The sequence below is a fragment of the Mustela lutreola genome, chromosome 3 (genome assembly GCF_030435805.1).
Source record: "Mustela lutreola isolate mMusLut2 chromosome 3, mMusLut2.pri, whole genome shotgun sequence".
NCBI classification, from domain to species: Eukaryota; Metazoa; Chordata; class Mammalia; order Carnivora; family Mustelidae; genus Mustela; species Mustela lutreola.
This window is the reverse complement of record NC_081292.1, coordinates 31105100-31116474: the sequence shown is the minus strand read 5'-3', so window position 1 is coordinate 31116474 and position 11375 is coordinate 31105100. Positions and strand designations below refer to the sequence as shown.

At 34.4% G+C, this 11375-nt stretch overlaps 1 non-coding gene across 1 annotated transcript; it reads right to left on the bottom strand.

Annotated features, from left to right (window-relative positions):
• Window positions 1-323: 323 nt before the first annotated feature.
• On the bottom strand, window positions 324-426 carry LOC131828358 (U6 spliceosomal RNA). Its single transcript, XR_009352374.1, has one exon. It is a non-coding gene; the product is annotated as a U6 spliceosomal RNA (small nuclear RNA).
• Between the last annotated feature and the right edge of the window lie 10949 nt (window positions 427-11375).

Genomic DNA, 11375 nt, shown 5'->3' with positions numbered 1-11375 from the left:
TTGAGATATTTTGTCACATAGTTGGTACGTTTCCCCATTCAGAATGGCACTATTTCTCCTTGCCCTAGCAATTAAATCATCTTGGGCTTATTAATAACATCATGGTAGTGATGTTATTGCAGAAATGTAGAATGAAATAAATGAATGCTTAGCTTTTGCATTTTGAAATAGATTTCTGAAGTTCAAGAGAAGGCTGTTAATATTAAGCTTAGAATTTTGAACTACTAGAGCTGGGTTTTAATATTTTTCAGAAGCAGAAAAGTTCAAAGCATAAAGTCATGCCAAAAAAAATGGTGACATTTTTTTCAATCTTTTTTTTTTCTTTAAATACGGAATGCTTCATGAATTTATGTGTCACCTTGCACCGGGTCCATGCTAATCTCTGTATCATTCTAATTTTAGTACATGTGCTGCCAAAGCAAGCACTCATTTTTCTTAGTCTTGACAAAAACCCTTCAAGTTGGGCTTAGGGAGAAAATAGAAAAAAAAAAAGTACATCAGAGTGAATGCTGGGTTTAAGTGTCTAAGATATAAGTGAGTCATGCTAATCCCCACAAACTTGGGTAAAAACCCAGAGACCTGGGGCACCTGGGTGACTCAGTGGGTTAAACCTATGCCTTTGATTCAGGTCATGATCTCAGCATCCTGGGATCCTGCCCCACATCAGTCTCTCTGCTTGGCAGGGAGCCTGCTTCCCCCTCTCTCTCTGCCTGCCTCTCTGCCTACTTGTGATCTCTCTCTCTCTCTCTGTCAAATAAATGAATAAAATCTTAAAAAAAAAAAAATCACTCAGAAACCTCGGCAAGACAGAAAGGAAACTCTTAGATGACTAGCTTAAATTTGAAATGGCTAATTTTAGAATCGACTAAAATCAGGTAGGATAGGGGTTTGAGTTGATTTATAGAAAACTATGGAGGCATGTTATCTTTATATATCTGAATATTGGGACCTGGTAATTTAGATTAGCTAACATATACTTGATTTCTTCCTATTTCTATTATAGAATCTTGATGGGAATGATCCTATCTTAGGGTATAGAATTACTTTTTAATTTAAGATTCATTTTTTAAACCAGGCTATAAAGCAAAATCATTTACAAGGAAAAGTAATTCAAGAAATTCCTTAAACCAAGCATGCAATACAGTATACAGTATATTTATGCAATAAATCCCACAAAGGCAGTTTTCCCTCCAGGACTGGAGAATAGCTGTTTGTTTTGGTGACACCAGATTAGGCTGTTTGTTTTGTGTCTTGAGATACTTAGGTTTCAAGAAACTCCCAAAATCAGAGGCTCAAGGGACTGGACATTATGTGAGGACAGATTCATTCCTTCCACCTGCCACTCTGAGGCACTGGATCATCCAGCAGAAAGAGCTCTTCCCACATTGTTTATTTCTCTCTTCTACAAACATGCTGGCACTCACTCTCTAAACTTACTCTTGTATATTCAAAAGAATTGTATATGAACATTTGGACTCTTGTGTTCATTCTTGAATTTTTCATCTGGAAAAATGGCTCTGGGCAGATGGCCACTGTAAACATCCTACCTGGCTTGACAACTTTGGGTTAGACCCAATGTCATTTTCCTTTCCTCTTGTCTCTTTCCTCCCAATGGTCTGTTCTCCATCTCATAGGGTTAAAACAATTTGGGCTTCTATCTTCACCCAATACACAGAGGTTTTCATAGTACACTAACATTTGAAAACTGCATCTGGCTCAAATGAATTAAACAACTGCCTATTTGAAACAGAAAACTTGAAAGAAACTTCTAACTTCCTGTAAGCAATGAATTTTTATCTTCAAAATGACCCATTGTTGATGGCAAATCGGTTTCTATTTATTTATTTATTTATTTATTTAGGTAAATCAGTTTTTAAATCGCAAAACTAGTTATACATTCCTAATTGTAAGCTCAGATTCTATAATTTTGTTCTTTAAAATTAAACTTTCACTATTTTAAGCTAGGAAAAACAAATTATACTGAATTTTAGTGTTACTGATTCTTATTAGTAATAACTAATAATTTTAGGCAAGGATTGAAGGTAGATAAAGGTTTTGTGGAAACTAAATATCAATTTAGGATGCTAAGAATAAGGTTCACTCTTGAACAACATAGGTTGAATTGTTAGGGTCCACTAATACACATTGCTTTTATAAATACAAGACTATAAATATATCTTCTCTTCCTTATAATTTTCTTTTTTTTTAAAGATTTTATTTAGTTATTTGACAGACAGAGATCACAAGTAGACAGAGAGGCAGGCAAAGAGAGAGGAGGAAGCAGGTTCCCCACTGAGCAGAGAGCCCGATGCAGAGCTTGATCCCAGGACCCTAGCATCATGACCTGAGCCGAAGGCAGAGGCACCCAGGCACCCCTCCTTACAATTTTCTTAACATTTTTTCCCTAGCTCACTTTATTGTAAGAATACAGTATATAATACATACAACATACAAAATATGTGCTAATAACCGTTTATGTTATTGGTAAGATTTCTGTTCACCAGTAGGCTATTAGCAGTTAAGTTTTGGAGAAGTTGGAAGTTAAATGCAGATTTCCTACTACATGGAGTGTTGGTGCCTCTAACTCCTGTGTTGTTCAAGGGTCATCTATATGTACAATATTATGAAGTTAAAGCCAGGCATTAAAATTATATTTAAAATGAGGTTAACATATCAAAATGTTAAAAATTAATTTCACATACACCACAAAATCACATAATTCCAGGGTTTCTCCCTGGATCTCAGAAAGGGGTCCCAAACAAACAAAGTGCCCAGAAACACATTTTATTGGCTGCATGATAACATCACCCTGGGCACAATTTATTGGGAATCTCTTAAGTAATAAATATTGAACTGAACACTTTATATTTGTTATTTCATCTGTTATGTTTTATAGTCATCCTATTTAAAGGTTAGGAAGTCAAAGTCCAGAGAGGGTGAGAAACTTGCCAAAGGTCACACAGCTAATAATGGATAACAAAAATTTTAATACATTCAAGTCTGATTAATTCTAAGTCCTTCATTTTTTATAATACTTGTTTAAAGTTGGATTAACACAATTTAAGATGTTACTTTATGTAATATCAATTGCACCTAAACATAGAGACAGAAATATGTCCTTTCTTCACCCATCCTTTCTATTTAATTTACATGCAAGTTAAATCTTAACCACAGCCAATATTTTGACAAACATTAGATTTGTTTCTGGATTCTGGAAACAATTATGTTTTACAGTAGATCCTGGGTAAAAGGCTAGGCATAGTATTTTAAAAATCTCAGTAGCACTATTAACACTCAGGTAAGTGAATATATTCACCTTACCGCACATTGAAAACTGATTGCTCTTATCATATTTTTTTAGATTCATCTTGTAATATTGTGCTGGGGGGGCAAAGATTCTGGAAATATTGGCTTCAAACTTGGGTTTGTAATTCAGCTAAGCCCCAAGCTCTGCGTCTTTTAGAGACAGAATTTTTTCTGTACTTTGATTAGTATTTGCTCAGGTTATTAATTTTTGTCATTTTCCTTTGAGTCTGGAGTTTGATCTTTATTGTGTTTTAGCCAAATGACTGCAGAAATCTTCAAGTTCCAAGCACAGAGTAGGTTTTTTTTGTGTGTGTGTGTGTGTGTGTGTACTTACAATTTTTCAGGCATGTGCGTGTGTTAAAGTCAGAGGTTAAACAACAAAAAAAGGAACACCATCTTTACTTACATATGTATATATACATAGAACATTATAGAACGTTTATATATTGGCAAAGGTTATTTATATTTAAATGTGATAGTTCTTGACAAGATGACCCCTTAGACCCTCACCAGTGTCATTTTGCTTCAAGAGCATGTCATGGCTTATCTGCTGCTTTGGGCCCTTTGGCTGTGTGATCCTTTTGTTTTTACCCTTGGTTTCATGGTTTTTCAGACTGTGCCATGACTTAGTTCATATCATCTTGACTTAACTTTCATATGTCATAGATCAAGTATCTTAATCATGTGCCTTCTTGCTTGCTATGATCTCGCACGGCTGGTCCCCTGTCAACACTAGTTTTTAAGTTGATTTCCTTTTGCAGCAATGGCCCTACACACACACACACACACACACACACACACACATACACACACACACACAAGTATATTTATATATGTATTTTTTGCCCTGGAGTTTGGCCATACATTTCAACGTCTGGGTTTTAATGAAGATTTTAATTTTGTTCTAGTGACTTCCAATTTACTACTTTCTCAGGCAGGCAGGCACTTTGGAAAGGGGGATATGAAGAGAATTTTCTATTTTTCATTGCTAGAAATATTATCAGCATAATATATGAGTAATATAACTTTGTAACTTAAAAAGAAAAGAATGGTGATTGCTCTTCAGATAAGAGTGGGGAGAATGAACTTTGTATAAAAGAAAAAAAGGGTTTTTCCTTATTTAATGCTTAAGAATAAATTTTCCTCAGAACCGGGGCATAAAACAAGCACTGTTGAAATAGAATTAGAGTCCTATTATATTACTTTTTAGTATCTGTTTTTTATTTTGCTGTATTATTCCAGGAAATGGTGTTATTGATTGATTGGGATCCAAGAAGTGATTAAAAACATACATCCTATATAAAATTGTGAATTTGGTTAGTCTTTTTCAGAAAATTGTTTGCATTCTCCTAAGAGTGTTTAAACCTAATCACTGCTGATATTATGTGGTAAGCTTTGGCATTTAGAACATAAAATGTGAGACAGTCCTAGTTCAGTTCAATCAATGACTCTTATATGTCTACTATGTGGCAGAAAATGTGCTTACAGATGAGGACATGAAAATGCCTAATGTATGTCTTCACCAAGAGCTCACTAATGATAAAATAGAGCATTAACCAAAAAGGAAGTAAGCCATTTGTTAGAGGCGACACAGTGGAATAATTTTGTCTGAGAAACTTCATCAAATACTATATTCAGGAAATATACTGATTATCTCTGTTCAACTAAGTTGTATAACAAACACTAGAATAATGCATCACTGATCTCTACAAATTATTATCTCAAAGGAAATAGTAGGGAGAGAGTAAAATCTCAATCTAGTGTCAGACCTTTGGTCTGGTCAGGCAGTATTGGCTCTACTTCTTACTGTAGAGTGACTTTGTTTTAATATATGTAAAGTGGTAACAATATTACATATTGACAGATTTTATTATGAGATTATCTACTACATAGTGGTTTAATAACATAAGCCTTCAAAAATATTGTTTGATCATTACTTGAAGTCATGAATGGTGTAGAAAGATGTAGAGACCAAAGACTACAAATTAAAGTAGCAAGATGATCATTATAGGGCCATTTTCTCTTCTCTAAAAATTTGTAAGAAATGAAAAAAGGAACCACATGCTCTCAAAAATATTTACAGGATATTCATGGAGCAAAGTAATTCTGTAAAGCAGTGGTTCTCAAAGTGTGGTCACTGGAACACATCAGTATCATCTGAGAAGTTGACCAAAATGCAAGTTTTAAGGTCCCACCCTCAGAAACTTCGGGAGTGGAGCCCCATCAATTTGTGTTGTAATGAAGTTTTCAGGTGTTTCTGATGCATGCTAATATTTGAGAACCACTGCTGCATATTGATATCAATATTATATGTCTTACTAGATAAGTCATTTATGTCCAGTCTTTTATAAATCACTTCTTTATTACTAAGTCTATACTTAGAGTATAACCCAATTTAAATTCACATGGAAACTTTCAAAGTCACACCTTATAACAAAATTTTCCTTTCCACTTCATTAAAAAAAAATGTTTTAGTGACTGAGGAAGAGGAGGGAAAAAAAGAAATGAGAATAAAGTTGAACTTTAGTTGAAATTTTGTGAAATTTAGTATGACTTGAGACATATAAAGAAATAGAATGTTCTGGGGAGTTTTGTGGGGGGGGTTAGTGAGGTCTTGAAGGTAAAAATATTTTTTTTTGTTTCTCCTGATCATAATATTTATGTTACTATTGGTTTTTCTATAAATGAATTTTTCTTTTTAACAACTTTTGAAAACTCTCTTCTCCAAATACTTTGTATTCATTTGGTAGAGAAGATAAATGTTCATAAACATAGTAGGACAGAGGGAGCTTGAGGATCTGAACTTTAATATAATTTTGCATTCATAGTATCTACCCATGTGCCTAGTACATGCAAGTGTTTCATAGATATTTATTACAACTGAATTAAAATCATTTCATAGTTCAAAGCCAAAAGGAACCAATGCCATAGATTAAATAAAGATAAAAAAAATCTAAGATTTCATAAAAGGGAGATTACTTCCATCTGGAAGACTAAGAAATATTTCACAATAAAGATGGAATGTAAGCTAATCCCTTGAAGAATGAGTAGAATCTAGACCTGTTTGGGTGGAAGTTAGCAGGCATCTAGGCAGGAAATCTAGGCAAAGTGAATAACATTTTGCAATACACAGATTGGAAGTGCAGGATATGTACATGGAATGAAATGCTCTGTAATACAGAAAAAAAACCAAAACAGAAAATAGCATGACAAAATTTTTTTAGGCCAGACCATTAAAGAATAACAGGCTTGGCATCCAAACATTATTCTATGTGGTGTAGGAGCCATTTTAGATTTTTGAATAAGATATAAGTGCTTAGAGTTATGCTTCAAGATGATTAATTGGCCAAGTATAAATTACACTAAAGAAGGAGATGTTGAATATAGGCAGAGGAGGGGCAACCTGAGTTTGAGAGAATTAGGGAAACTCAATTAACCACTCATTATATTTAATGAGGTATGAGGATCAAAGAAGATAGATGTCATTAAATTTAAAGCCTAGATAATTAAGAGAATAGAAATCAAAGAAGAGTGTTAGAGAACAAAGGCAGAAGAGGTTTAAATTTTGGACATGAATTTGAGATACCTTCAGACCAAAGAGGCAAAGAAATCTAGAAAGTATTTGAATATTAAATATTAGAGTTTAGTAATCAAGTGAGGTTGGACATATATATTTAAGAGTCATATTTTATTTTTAATATTTTATTTATTTGAGAGACAGAGTGAGAGAGAGAACACAAGGAAGGTGAAGGGCAGAGAAAGAAGCAGATTCCCCACTGAGCAGGGAGCCTGATGTGAGCTTGATCCTGACACTCCAGGATCCTGACCTGAGCTGAAGACAGACACTTAACTGACTGAGCCACTCAGGTGTCCCAAGAGCTATCTTTTTAGATTGAATATGAATTTTCAAGGACAGAGGAAGCAAAAGTTGAAGACTGGTTTTGGATAATATCTAGACAGTGTGGAGGAATAAAGTACCTGTCTTCTTCAGTCATAGAGATAATAATGGAGGAACCCATTTCTCTCCCACAAAACCCAGAGTATTGAGGTGGGACCCACATGACTGAGGGAGGAGATAGGAAAGAGGCAGATAAGAAGATCAGAGGGCATTAAAGGGATGTGGTTCCTATGGACTCCAGCAGGAAGCCTGAACAAGAGCCACTGGGAAAGCCTCAGAATACCCCCTTTTGGCCTGCAGGTATCCCACTACCCAAGTGCTAAACCCGTATCTTTCCCCACTCTGAGTCTGGCTCCTTATTGAGCTCTGACTCCTTGTGAGACTTCAAGGGCAGCAGCAAGAGTTAGCTCTGGAGAACATGGAATAAGCCCAGAATGCAGGTCAAAACCTATGAGCAGAAAGAAATGAATTTGAACTATTGCACCAACTTTGAGAATACAAAAGAGGTTTCAACCAGCATGGTTAGTTTTAAGATCAAGAAAAGATATACAAGCTTAAAGATTCTGCCATAATCAGCATCCAATTGTGAAAAAAACTCTTGAAAAGGGGGTAGAGAATGTTTCTCAAAATAATAAAGGCCACATAGGATAAACCCATAGGTAACACTATACTCAACAGTGAAAAACTGAAAGCTTTTCCTTTAAGATCAGTAACAAGGCAAGAATGCCCATTCTCACTGCTCTATTCAACATAGTAAAAGAAGTTCTACCGAAGAAATTAAGAAAGAAAAAGAAGTAAAAATCAAACAAATTAGAGAGGAAAACTGTTACTTTTGTGGATTACATTGTATTATATAGAGAAAACCATTAAGACTCCACCCAAAAACTGTTTAGTAAGGTTGCAGGATAATCAATATATAAACATCCACTGCATTTCCACACATTAACAAAGAAATATTAAGAAAACCATCACACTTACAATTGTATCAAAAAGAATAAAATACCGGGGTGCCTGGGTGGCTCAGTGGGTTAAGCCTCTGCCTTCGGCTTGGGTCATGATCTCAGGGTCCTGGGATCGAGCCCTGCATCGGGCTCTCTGCTCAGTAGTGAGCCTGCTTCCCCTTCTCTCTCTTTCTGCCTCTCTGCCTGCTTGTGATCTCTCTCTCTCTCTGTGAAATAAATTAAAAAAAAAAAAAGAATAAAATACCTACGTTGAGATTTAACTAAGGAAGTGAAAAACCTGTACACTGAAAACTATAAAACATTCATGAAAGAAATGGAACACACAAATAAATGGAAAAATACTCCCATGTTCATGGATTGGAAAAATAAACAGTGTTTAAATATCCATACTACCCAAGCAATCTAGATTTCAATGCAATCCTTATCAAAATCTCAGTGCATATTAAACATATTAAAATAGCCCAAGCAATCTTAAGAACAAAGCTGGAGGTGCCACAGTCTTGAATTTCAAACTGTTTACAAACCTATATTCATGAAAAATAGTATGATATTGGCATAAAAACAGAGACATAGGTTGATGGAACAGACTACAGATCCCCCAAATAAACCTACACAGATATGATCAATTTATGTCAAAGGAGACAAGAATATACAATGGGAAAGGACAGTCTCTTCAATCAATGTTCTTGGGAAAATTGATAGCCACATGTAAAAGAATAAAACTGAAACACTATCTTATACAATACACAAAAATTATCTCAAAATGGATTAAAGACTTGAATAGAGGACCTGGAATTATTAAACTCCTAGGAGAAAACATAGGTGGTAAGATCTTTAATGTTTGTATGGCAGTGATTTTGTATATCTTACTCCAAAGCAAAGGCAACAAAAGCAAAAATAAAGTGGGACTCCATTAAACTGAAAATCTCTGCACAGCAAAGGAAAAAAAATTATCAAGATGAAAAGGCCTACTGAATGGGAGAAAATATTTGAATATCATATCTAATAAAGGGTTGACATCCAAATATATAAAGAACTTCTAGAACTCAATAGTAAAAGAACAGTCTAATTAAAAAATGGGCACAGAAACTTAATAGACAAAGGACAATGAATAATTTGATGCAGTCATTGTGGTAAACAGTAGTTACGTCCCTCAAAAATTAAAAATAGAACTGCCACATGGTCTAGTAATTACACTTCTGGGTATTTACCCAAAGAAAACAATAATTCAAAAAAAAAATGCACCCAAGTTCACTACAGCATTATTTACAATAGCCAAAACAACATTCCAAGACAGATTAAACTGTTTAAAATCAAAAGAGAATCTGAAGAGCAGCAAGACTGTAACCCCAAAGAAACCCCCATTAGGTTAGCAGATTTCTCAGCAAAAACCTTACAGACCAGCAGACAGTAGACTGATTTATTTTAAATGTGAAAAGGAAAAAAAAAAAGCCAGCCAAGAGTACTCTATCCAGTTATCTTTCAGAAATGAAGGAAAAATAAAAACTTTCCCAGACACACAAAAGCTGAGGCAGTTAATCACTAGATCTGCCTTACATGAAATGCTGAAAGGATCTCTTCAAGCTGATATAAAAGACACTAATTAGTAACATGAGAACATACAAACTTATACAAAAACACTGGTAAATGTAAATATACTCTCAGGTTAGAAAACTCATTCTGTAATATGATGATGTATTAACCAGTTAACTGTAATATAAAGGTTAATGGAGAGGAATAATAAAAATGACTATAGCTACTCTAAGTTGTTAGTAAATAGTAAATATAAAAAGTTGTGAGGTTAAAAAAAAAAGAGGAGTAAGAGGATAGAGTTTTTGTATGCAATTGAAGTTAATTAGTCGTCAGTTTATAATGGACTGTTACATATAAGACTTTTTATTTAAGCCTCATATAGATTTACAAACAGGAGAGGAAAAGATATCAGAGCATATCACCAAGGGAGGGGGATCACCAATTCATGAAAGTAGGCAAAAACAGAGGAAAAAAGGAACAATGAAACTGCAAAATAGATTAATAAGTCTATCTTATTACATATCAATAATTATTCTAAATGTAAATGGATTAAATTCACCAAACGGCACAGAGTGTATCCATTCACTAGGTGGAGGGATTAAAAGTAAGTCTCATATACTGCCTATAAGAGACTACCTTCAGCTCTAATGACATACTTAAGATCCAAGTGAAGGGATGAAAATTACTCCAAGAAAGCATAAACTGAAAAGAGCTGGGATAGCTATACTTATATAAATAAAAATAGATTTTATGCCAAAAAATGGTAACAAGAATCAAAGAGTATTACTATGTCATAGCAAATGGTGAATTCATCTTGAAAATAGAATAATCATTAATATATATACATCCAACTTCAGAGATCTTAAATATATTAAATATCAGCTAATCTAAGGGAGAAATAAAAAATACAGTAATAGTAGGTGACTTCAGTACTGCACTTTCAGCAATGGATAGAATATCCAGATAGAAAATCAACCAGGAATCATTAGACTTGAATCCTACTTCAGTTCAAAAGGATCTATACAGAACATTCCATCCAACATAATACACATTCTTCTTTTTTTTAAGATTTTATTTATTTGAGAGAGAGAGCATTAGAAAAAGGAGGGTCAGAGGGAGAAGCAGACTCCCTGCTGAGCAGGGAGCCTGATGCATGACTAGATCCTGGAACTCCAGGACCATGACCTGAGCTGAAGGCTGTTGCTTAGCCAATTGAGCCACCCAGGCACCCCAATACACATTCTTCTTAAGTACACATGGAACACTCTCCAGGATAGATCATTTGACAGGCCACAGAAGAAGCCTTAGCAAATTTAAGAAGATTGAAATCTGACTAACTATTTTTCTTAAATACAACAGAATAAAACTAAAAATCAATATGAGGAAAGCCAGATAATTTACAAATAAGTGAAAACTAAACAAAATTCTCTTGAATAACCAATAGTTTAAAAGATGAAAAAAAATCTCAAAACAAATGAACATAGAAATACAATTCACCAAAATCTATGCGCTGCAGTAAAAACAGGTCTTCGAGGGTCGTTTATAGTGATGAATTCATATATTAAGAAAAATGTCTCAAGCAACCTAACTTTATACCTCAAGGAAGCAGAAAAAGAAACTAAGCCCAAAATTGGCAAAAGGAAGGAAGTAACAAAGATCACACTGGAAATAAAGAA